Raw genomic sequence first — 11,042 nt, forward strand, 5'->3', positions numbered from 1 at the left:
AAAATTCCCACTAGTATATGAAAGTGACAATATAAGAGACTCTCTATTATGAAGATCATGGTGCTACTTTGAAGCACAAGTGTGGAAAAAGGATAGTAGCATTGTCCCTTTTATTTTCTTCTTTTTTCTCTTTTTTTTTCTTTTTTTATTTGGCCCCCCCTTTTTTGGCCTTTCTCTTTGGGGGGGGGGGACAATGCTCTATTAATGATGATCATCACACTTCTATTTATTTACAACTCAATGATTACAACTCGATACTAGAACAAAATATGACTCTATATGAATGCCTTCGGCGGTGTACCGGGATGAGCAATGAATCAAGAGTGACATGTATGAAAAATTATGCATGGTGGCTTTGCCACAAATACGATGTCAACTACATGATCATGCAAGGCAATATGACAATGATGAAGCGTGTCATAATAAATGAAACGGTGGAAAGTTGCATGGCAATATATCTCGGAATGGCTATGGAAATGCCATAATAGGTAGGTATGGTGGCTGTTTTGAGGAAGATATAAGGAGGTTTATGTGTGATAGAGCGTATCGTATCACGGGGTTTGGATGCACCGGCGAAATTTGCACCAACTCTCAAGGTGAGAAAGGGCAATGCACGGTACCGAAGAGGCTAGCAATGATGGAAAGCTGAGAGTGCGTATAATCCATGGACTCAACATTAGTCATAATGAACTCACATACTTATTGCAAAAATCTACAAGTCATCAAAACAAAGTACTACACGCATGCCCCTAGGGGAAGGGTTGGTAGGAGTTAACCATCGCGCGATCCCGGCCTCCACACAAAGGAAGACAATCAAAGAAATACTTCATGCTTCAAATTTTTCACACAACGGTTACCATACGTGCATGCTACGGGACTTGCAAACCTCAACACAAGTATTTCTCAAATTCACAACTACTCTACTAGCATGACTCTAATATCACCATCCTCATATCTCAAAAAGATCATCAAGCATCAAACTTCTCATAGTATTCAATGCACTTTTTATGGAAGTTTTTATTATATCCATCTTGGATGCCCATCATATTAGGACTAAATTCATAACCTAAGAAAATTACCATGCTTTTCTAAAAGACTCTCAAAATAATATAAGTGAAGCATGAGAGATCAATAATTTCTATAAAATAAAACCACCACCGTGCTCTAAAAGGATATAAGTGAAGCACTAGAGCAAACGACAAACTACTCCGAAAGATATAAGTGAAGATCAATGAGTAGTCGAATAATTATGCAACTATGTGAAGACTCTCTAACATTTAAGAATTTCAGATCTTGGTATTTTATTCGAACAGCAAGCAAAACAAAATAAAATGACATGACGCTCCAAGCAAAACACATATCATGTGGTGAATAAAATACAGCTCCAAGTAAAGTTACCGATGAACGAAGACGAAAGAGGGGATGCCATCCGAGGCATCCCCAAGCTTAGGCTCTTGGTTGTCCTTGAATATTACCTTGGGGTGCCTTGGGCATCCCCAAGCTTAGGCTCTTGCCACTCCTTATTCCATAGTCCATCGAATCTTTACCCAAAACTTGAAAACTTCACAACACAAAACTCAACAGAAAACTCGTAAGCTCCGTTAGTATAAGAAAATAAAACCACCACTTAGGTACTGTTGTGAACTCATTCTAAATTCATATTGGTGTAATATCTATTGTATTCTAACCTCTCTATGGTTCACACCCTCCGATACTACTCATAGATTCATCAAAATAAGCAAACAACACATAGAAAACAGAATCTGTCAAAAACAGAACAGTCTGTAGTAATCGTAACTCTCGAATACTTCTGGAACTCCAAAAATTGTATAAAATTAGGAAGTCCTAAGCAATTTGTTATTAATCTTCTGCAAAAAGAATCAACTGAAAAGCACATTCCTGTGATTTATGAAAACTAATCTCGTGCGCGCAAAAGTTTCTGTTTTTCAGCAAGATCAAATTAACTATCACCGTAGGTTATCCTAAAGGTTTTACTTGGCACTTTATTGAAACAAAAGCTATAAAACATGATTACTACAGTAGAATAATCATGTGAACACACAAAAACAGTAAAGGTAAATATTGGGATGTCTCCCAACAAGCGCTTTTCTTTATTGCCTTTTTAGCTAGGCATGACGATGACAATGATGCTCACATAAAAGATAAGAATTAAAACATAGCGGAAGCATCATGAAGTATATGACTAGCACATTTAAGCCTAACCCACTTCCTATGAATAGGGATTTTGTGAGCAAACAACTTATGGGAACAAGAATCAACTAGCATAGGAAGGTAAAACAAGCATAGCTTCAAGATTTTCAACACATAGAGAGGAAACTTGATATTATTGCAATTCCTACAAGCATATGTTCCTCCCTCATAATAATTTTCAGTAGCATCATGAATGAATTCAAAAATATAACCATCGCATAAAGAATTATTTTCATGATGCACAAGCATATAAATTTTACTACTCTCCACATAAGCAAACTTCTTCTCATGAATAGTAGTGGGAGCAAACTCAACAAAATAATTATCATGTGAAGCATAATCCAATTGAAAATTAAAATCATGATGACAAGTTTCAAGGTTATCTTTATTCTTTATAGCATACGTGTCATCACAATAATCATCATAAATAGGAGGCATGCTTTCATCATAATAAATATGCTCATCAAAACTTGGGGGACTAAACATATCATCTTCATCAAACATAGCATCCCCAAGCTTGTGGCTTTGCATATCATTAGCATCATGGGTATTCAAAGAATTCACACTAACAACATTGCAATCATGCTCATCATTCAAAGATTTAGTGCCAAACATTTTAATGCATTCTTCCTCTAGCAATTGAGCACAATTATCGGAATCCTTATTTTCACGGAAGACATTAAAAAGATGAAGCATATGAGGCACCCTCAATTCCATTTTTTTAGTTTTATTTTATAGACTAAACTAGTGATAAAACAAGAAACTAAAAGATTCGATTGCAAGATATAAAGATATACCTTCAAGCACTCACGTCCCCGGCAACGGCGCCAGAAAAGAGCTTGATGTCTACTACGCAATCTTCTCCTTGTAGACGTTGTTGGGCCTCCAAGTGCAGAGGTTTGTAGGACAGTAGCAAATTTCTCTCAAGTGGATGACCTAAGGTTTATCAATCCGTGGGAGGCGTAGGATGAAGATGGTCTCTCTCAAGCAACTCTGCGACCAAATAACAAAGAGTCTCTTGTGTCCCCAACACACCCAATACAATGGTAAATTGTATAGGTGCACTAGTTCGGCGAAGAGATGGTGATACAAGTGCAATATGGATGGTAGATATAGGTTTTTGTAATCTGAAAATATAAAAACAGCAAGGTAACTAATGATAAAACTGAGCGAAAACGATATTGCAATGCTTGGAAACAAGGCCTGGGGTTCATACTTTCACTAGTGCAAGTTCTCTCAACAATAATAACATAACTGGATCATATAACTATCCCTCAACATGCAACAAAGAGTCACTCCAAAGTCACTAATAGCGGAGAACAAACGAAGAGATTATTGTAGGGTACGAAACCACCTCAAAGTTATTCTTTCTGATCGATATATTCAAGAGTCCGTAGTAAAATAACACGAAGCTATTCTTTCGGTTCGATCTATCATAGAGTTCGTACTAGAATAACACCTTAAGACACAAATCAACCAAAACCCTAATGTCACCTAGATACTCCATTGTCACCACAAGTATCCGTGGGTATGATTATACAATATGCATCACACAATCTCAGATTCATCTATTCAACCAACACAAAGAACTTCAAAGAGTGCCCCAAAGTTTCTACCGAAGAGTCAAGACGAAAACGTGTGCCAACCCCTATGCATAGATTCCCAAGGTCACGGAACCCGCAAGTTGATCACCAAAACATACATCAAGTGAATCAATAGAATACCCCATTGTCACCATGGGTATCCCACGTAAGACATACATCAAGTGTTCTCAAATCCTTAAAGACTCAATCCGATAAGATAACTTCAAAGGGAAAACTCAATCCATTACAAGAGAGTAGAGGGGGAGAAACATCATAAGATCCAACTCTAATGGCAAAGCTCGCGATACATCAAGATCGTGCCAAATCAAGAACACGAGAGAGAGAGTGAGATGTCAAACACATAGCTACTGGTACATACCCTCAGCCCCGAGGGTGAACTACTCCCTCCTCGTCATGGAGAGCGTCGGGATGATGAAGATGACCACCGGAGAGGGATCACCCCTCCGGCAGGGTGCCAGAACAGGGTCCCGATTGGTTTTTGGTGGCTACAGAGGCTTGCGGCGGCGGAACTCCCGATCTAGGTTTCTTTCTGGAAGTTTGGGTATATATGAGAGGTATTTGCGTCGGGAACAAGTCAGGGGGGTCTCCGGGCTGTCCACGAGGCAGGGGCGCGCCCAGGGGGGTGGGCGCGCCCCCTACCCTCGTGGGCAGCCCGGGACTCTTCTGGTCCATCTTCGATGCTCCGTGGGCTTCTTCCGGTCCAAAAATAATCTCCGTCAAATTTCAGGTCAATTGGACTCCATTTGGCTTTCCTTTTCTGCGATACTCAAAAACAAGGAAAAACAGAAACTGGCACTGGGCTCTGGGTTACTAGGTTAGTCCCAAAAATCATATAAAACAACATATAAATGCATATAAAACATCCTAGATGGATAATATAATAGCATGGAACAATCAAAAATTATAGATACGTTGGAGACGTATCAGCCCGTGAAGTCGTCGGTGTGGCCAGCTTGATGTCGTAGCCGGCTCCCGAGATACAGTAATACGCTAGCCCGCTGACATGAAGCCTTCGGCATGGCAACGTAGTCAACGTCTTCGCCGGCTTCCGCAGCGACGTGTTGCTCCGGGATCGACAGGTCGGGGCGAACGGCGGCCACCTCGCCATCGTCCACCGGAGAGGCCATGATAAACCTCTTCTTGGACGAACGCTCGTCGGGCTCCCCAGGATACGTGGTCGAGCTTAGGCTGCGACATTCTGGAGCAAGGGGTGTGGATCTGGCAGGGAGGGACACCACAGGCCTCATCCAAAAACTCAGGGGAGTGGGGCGGCGGTATGGGAATCGCTGGGTAACCTGAACTTTATTATCTAAGCTAGGAGGAACGGGCAGACTGGCAGGGGTTGGCGACGGCTGAGGGAGTCCTGGACTAAGGGGTCCTCGGGCGTCCGGCCTGTTATCCATGGGCCAGACTGGTGGGCTGTGAAGACACGAAGGCCGAAGACTGTACCCGTGTCCGGATTGGACTCTCCTTGGCGTGGAAGGCAAGCTTGGCGACCAACTATGAAGATTCCTTCTTATGTAACCGACTCTATGTAACCCTAGATCCCCTCCGGTGTCTATATAAACCGGAGGGTGTAGTCCGGAATGGATAGATACTCATTACTATAGTCATACAGGCTAGACTTCTAGGGTTTAGCCATTACGATCTCGCGGTAGATCAACTCTTGTAATACTCATATTCATCAAGATCAATCAAGCAGGAAGTAGGGTATTACCTCCATAGAGAGGGCCCGAACCTGGGTAAACATTGTGTCCCCCGTCTCCTGCAACCATCGACCTTAGACGCACAGTTCGGGACCCCCTACCCGAGATCCGCCGGTTTTGACACCGACATTGGTGCTTTCATTGAGAGTTCCACTGTGACGTCGACGAAAGGCCCGATGGCTCGCCTTGTCCTTAAAGACAACATCACCTCCGGGGGAGTCTTGGCCCCAGGCCAAACCCTCCGGCTGGGCGGCTTTACTATGATCACCCGTTCGACCGTTGAGCCGACGATGACCTCTCGGGCCATCGAAAACCCCCTTCGCATAAACTCCGAACACTCCAAGCAGATGGATCTGGCAGAGTTCTCGTCCTTGAACGAGCTCCTAGATCGCATCGCCGCTTTGGGAATTGCCATCAAAACTCCACCGGTCACCCACCAGATAGCAGTAGTCGAGGAGCAGGACGGAGAGCCTTCTTCTATACCGAAGACGGACTATGTTCGGATCGCCGATCAGGAAGAGCCGGATACCCACCAACGAAAGGATGCGACCAGCCCTCCGAGCATAAATCGGATGGCAGTTTTAAACGATCAGAAGACACTCCGGAGCCCGGACTCTTGAGTCTGGAAGGTCTTCAAACTCCAGATAATCGGTCAGGTCTGGGTTCGGATTTTATCCCACCCACCCACCCGGACATAGACGCTCTCATGAGCATAAAGCAGTAGTCTCAGGAAACAGTCCACCACTTCTGGGCCAGATTCCTCCTTGTCAAAGACAAGGTAAAAGATTGTTGCGACGAGGACGCAATATCAGCGTTCTGCAACAATTGCGCGGACGAAGGAATTCTCAACGCCATCAATCGCCGCTGCATACTGAAGTTCGCTGACTTAGCAATTATAGTACAAAAGTACAGCGTGATGGAAAGCGCCTGGAAAACTCAGGCAGCTTGCTGGGAACCGTCGGTCCCAAATCAATCCCTCCTACAGGCGAAGAGGGTGCACCCTCGTGGCACGCCCAGTCCAACAATCAAGAAACATAAACCCATTACGCGGCATGGCACCGTTCTGGAAGGATGGCTCGATGGCCCATGCAAAATACACACAACACCAGATATCATGGCAACCCACAGCCTTAGAGCATGTTGGATACTCCTGCAGGTAGCCAAGAGCGGCGAAGACATCCTTATCAAGGATACCCCAGAGCAGCACCCTCCAGAAAACAACGACACAAGAGTATTGACGGTCTTCGAGACATTCGCTTCAAACAACAAGCGCAAAAGGGCACTCCGCGACCTCGCCGAAGTCTGCCAAATCGCTGCAATAAACCCTTGGAACGACACGGCTATAACATTTAATGCCGGGGACGAACCGAGGTACAGGACAGTCCGAGTACCAGCCGCATTAGTCCTCAGTCCCATCCTGGACGGGTTTCGACTGACTAAAGTCCTCATGGACGGCGGCAGCGGACTAAACCTCATTTATGAGGATACACTCCACAAAATGGAAATAGACAGGAGCCGCATCAAACAAAGTAGCACAACCTTCCGAGGAATCATTCCCAGTCGGGAGACGCGGTGCGCGGGCAAAATCACACTTGACGTGGTATTCGGCATGCCGAAGAATTATCGGTCCGAAGAAATCACTTTCCAAGTGGCCCCTTTCAGCAGCGGATACCACACCCTGTTGGGGCGGGATGCCTTTACACGCTTCGAAGCTATACCTCATTACGGGTATATGAAGCTCAAAATGCCCGGACCAAACGGTATAATCACTCTCGTCAGTGATCCGGACATAGCACTCCGCGCTAAAAACAAAACCGCATCCCTGGCCCTTGAGGCACTATCTGAAGCCCTCGCGGTCGAAGAATTAACCGCGCTGCGCTCGACGGTGGACAGGGACGATGTGATCCTCAACAAACGCCCCAAATCCACCTCCTTCAAACCAGCAGAAGAAATAGTCAAATTCCAGGTCCACCCAACGGACCCCAAGAAGACAACATCTATCGGAGCGCAACTGAACCCAACAGTTGACGCCGCACTACGAGAATTCCTGCGCGAAAACTGAGACATATTTGCCTGGCACCCTTCAGATATGCCAGGGATCCCACGCAAGCTGGCCGAACACAGCCTCAATATATTAAAGGGATTCAAACCGGTCAAGCAAACACTGTGACGCTTTTCCGAACCCAAGCGACAAGCCATGGGGAGGAGCTGGCCAAGCTTATCGAAGCCGGATTCATTAGAGAAATCAAACATCCGGACTGGCTGGCAAACCTGGTGATGGTACCAAAGAAGGAAAAATCCTGGCGCCTGTGTGTCGATTTCAAAGACCTCAACAAGGCTTGCCCTAAGGATCCCTTCCCCCTCCCCAGCATTGATCAAATCATTGACGCCACCGCAGGACACGACTCACTGTGTTTCCTCGATGCATATTTTGGGTACCATCAAATCAAAATGAAGGAATCCGATCAAGCTGCAACAACATTTATTACCCCATATGGGCTATTCTGCTTCAACACCATGCCTTCGGGCTCAAGAACGCCGGGGCCACATACCAACGCATGATTCAAACATGCCTGGAGAAGCAAATCGGCAAGACAGTAGAAGCTTACGTCGATGACGTCGTCATCAAAACTAGGCACGTCGAAACATTAATAGATGACTTACGTCTTACATTCGACAACCTCCATGCGTATGACATTAAACTAAACCTGGAAAAGTGTGTCTTCGGCGTCCCCGCAGGAAAACTGCTGGGCTTCATCGTTTCCCACAGAGGAATAGAAGCAAATCCAGCTAAAATCCGAGCTCTGTCACAGTTGGCTACACCAACAGACCTCAAACAAGTCCAAAAACTAGCTAGTTGCGTGGCAGCATTAAGTCGCTTTATCTCCAGATTAGGAGAAAAGGCACTACCACTCTATCGCCTCTTACGGCGCACCGATAACTTTGAATGGACAGATGCGGCGACTGCCGGACTGGAAGAAATAAAGTCCCTCCTAGCGGGCAACCCAATCCTGGCCGCACCAAACCTCGGTGAACCCATGTTGCTATACATATCGGCAACACATCAGGTGGTGAGCGCCGTGCTCGTCGTCGAACGAGAACAGGAAGGACACAAATTCCCGCTTCAAAAACTAGTATACTACGTATCTACTGTTCTCACACCATGCAAATCCCGGTACCCCCATTATCAAAAGATAGCATACGCGGTCTTCATGGCATCCCGAAAGCTACGACACTACTTCCAGGAGTGTTCAATCACGGTGGCCTCTGAAGTACCACTGAATGATATAATAAACAACCGCGATGCCACGGGCCGGATTGCCAAATGGGCTATCGAGCTACTTCCATTCGACATAACCTACAAGCCACGTCGAGCCGTCAAATCCCAAGTACTGGCTGACTTCGTCGCCGAACGGACAGAGGCCGAACTCCCTAAAGAGTACGCGCATATTCCAATTGGGTTATGTATTTTGACGGCTCCAAAATGCTGGCAGGGCTGGGAGCGGGCGTCGTGCTCACATCCCCCACTGGAGATGTCGTCCAGTATGTACTACAAATATTATACACAGACTCCAATAACGCAGCCGAATACGAGGCCTTATTGCATGGTCTTCGGATGGCCGTATCCATGGGCATACAACACCTGGAGGTGCGCGGGGACTCAAACCTCGCAATATCTCAAATAAACGGAGACTTTGATGCCAAAGATCCAAAGATGGCAGCTTATCGTAATGTCGTCTGAAAAATGTCGGCTCGGTTCGAGGGGCTTGAATTTCATCACGTCGCCCGGGAAAGCAACCAGGCGGCGGACGTCCTTGCTCGCATTGGCGCTAAGCGCGACCCCGTCCCACCTAACATCTTCCTGGAAAGGCTCTTCAAACCATCCATGGTGTGGCAAGGGGAGAACGGCAACAACAGTCCAGATCCGAACACAACCCCAGCTTCTGAACACACCGATATCATCGGGGGCTCAGCCACCGAAATTACACCCTCGGCCCATCTTATCATGGCAGTCATTGCCCCATGGACCGAACCCTTCTTGGCCTACATCAATAGGAAGGAACTCCCCGAAGACCAGAACGAGGCCCGCCGCATTGTTCGGCGTTCGAAGGCCTACAAGGTTCACGACGGAGAGCTCTACAAGAAAAGTACTACCGGAGTACTTCAAAGATGTATCTCCGAGGAAGAGGGGCGGCAACTTTTGGCGGAAATTCATGCTGGTCTAGGCGGACACCACGCCGCAGTCTGGGCCCTTGTTAGCAAGGCCTTCCGTACAGGGTTTTATTGGCCGACGGCCCGAGTAGACGTGCAGGACCTTGTCCAACGCTGCGTCGGATGCCAACTCTTCGCCAACCAAAGCCATGTGCCCCCAACTGCCTTACAGACTATTCCCATTACTTGGCCTTTCGCGGTCTGAGGACTGGACATGGTTGGACCCCTTAAAGGGGGAAGCCATAAGAAAAAATATCTGCTGGTCATGGTGGACAAATTCACTAAGTGGATAGAGGCTAAACCGGTCAAAACGGCCGAGTCCGGCCCGGTGATAGAATTCATATCCGGCGTTGTGCACCGTTATGGTGTCCCACACAACATCATCACCGACAACGGCTCTAATTTCACAGCCGACGAGGTGAAAACCTGGTGTACTAATCTTGGCATTAAACTCGATTACGCCTCTGTCTAGCACCCGCAAACCAACGGTCAAGTCGAACGTGCCAATGGTCTTATTATGAGCGGCATCAAGCCCAGACTAATGCGGTCTTTGAGAGAATCAGACAAGCACTAGGTCGAGGAGCTCGACTCCGTACTCTGGGGGTTGCGGACCATGCCCAACCGTACTACCGGATACACACCTTTCTTCATGGTGTATGGCGCGGAGGCTGTATTGCCCTGCGATATTATCCACGACTCACCTCGAGTGCGTATGTACGAAGAGAGAGAAGCCAATCTTGATCGGCAGGACAACCTAGATGCCCTGGAGGAGGAGCGCGATGTCGCAAAAGCCCGTTCAATGTTTTACCAACAGCAGGCTCGAAGATATCAAAGCAGAGAAGTACGGGCCAAGACCTACAACATTGGCGAACTCGTTCTACGCCTGCCGGAAAAGAAAAAGGACAAACTCAAGCCCAAATGGGATGGTCCCTTCATAATTGACGAAGTTCTCACCGGAGGGACGTACCATCTTTGCGATGCATCAGACAATCGCCTCGAGCCGAACCCCTAGAACACGGCCAAACTCCGAAGATTCTACGCCTAGCGCCGAACTCCTTGTTCGTCTCCTTCTCCCCTGTAGTTTCCATTATTTTTTCTCTCTTTTTTGATTTTTTCTCTCGCTTTAAAGCTTTCGTACGGCTCGACCGCACACTCCTGACACATACATCTTTAAATATGTACGTCCATTATACCTGGGGGCTTCTCGGACAGAAGCTTTTTATTATTATTATAGTTTTTTATTATTATTACTTGAGCATCAAGCTCTTCACATATGAGTTTTTCCATATGTACCTTTTCTTCGCCACTA

This window comes from Triticum aestivum, chromosome 3D (assembly GCF_018294505.1).
Source record: "Triticum aestivum cultivar Chinese Spring chromosome 3D, IWGSC CS RefSeq v2.1, whole genome shotgun sequence".
In the NCBI taxonomy this organism is placed as follows: domain Eukaryota; kingdom Viridiplantae; phylum Streptophyta; class Magnoliopsida; order Poales; family Poaceae; genus Triticum; species Triticum aestivum.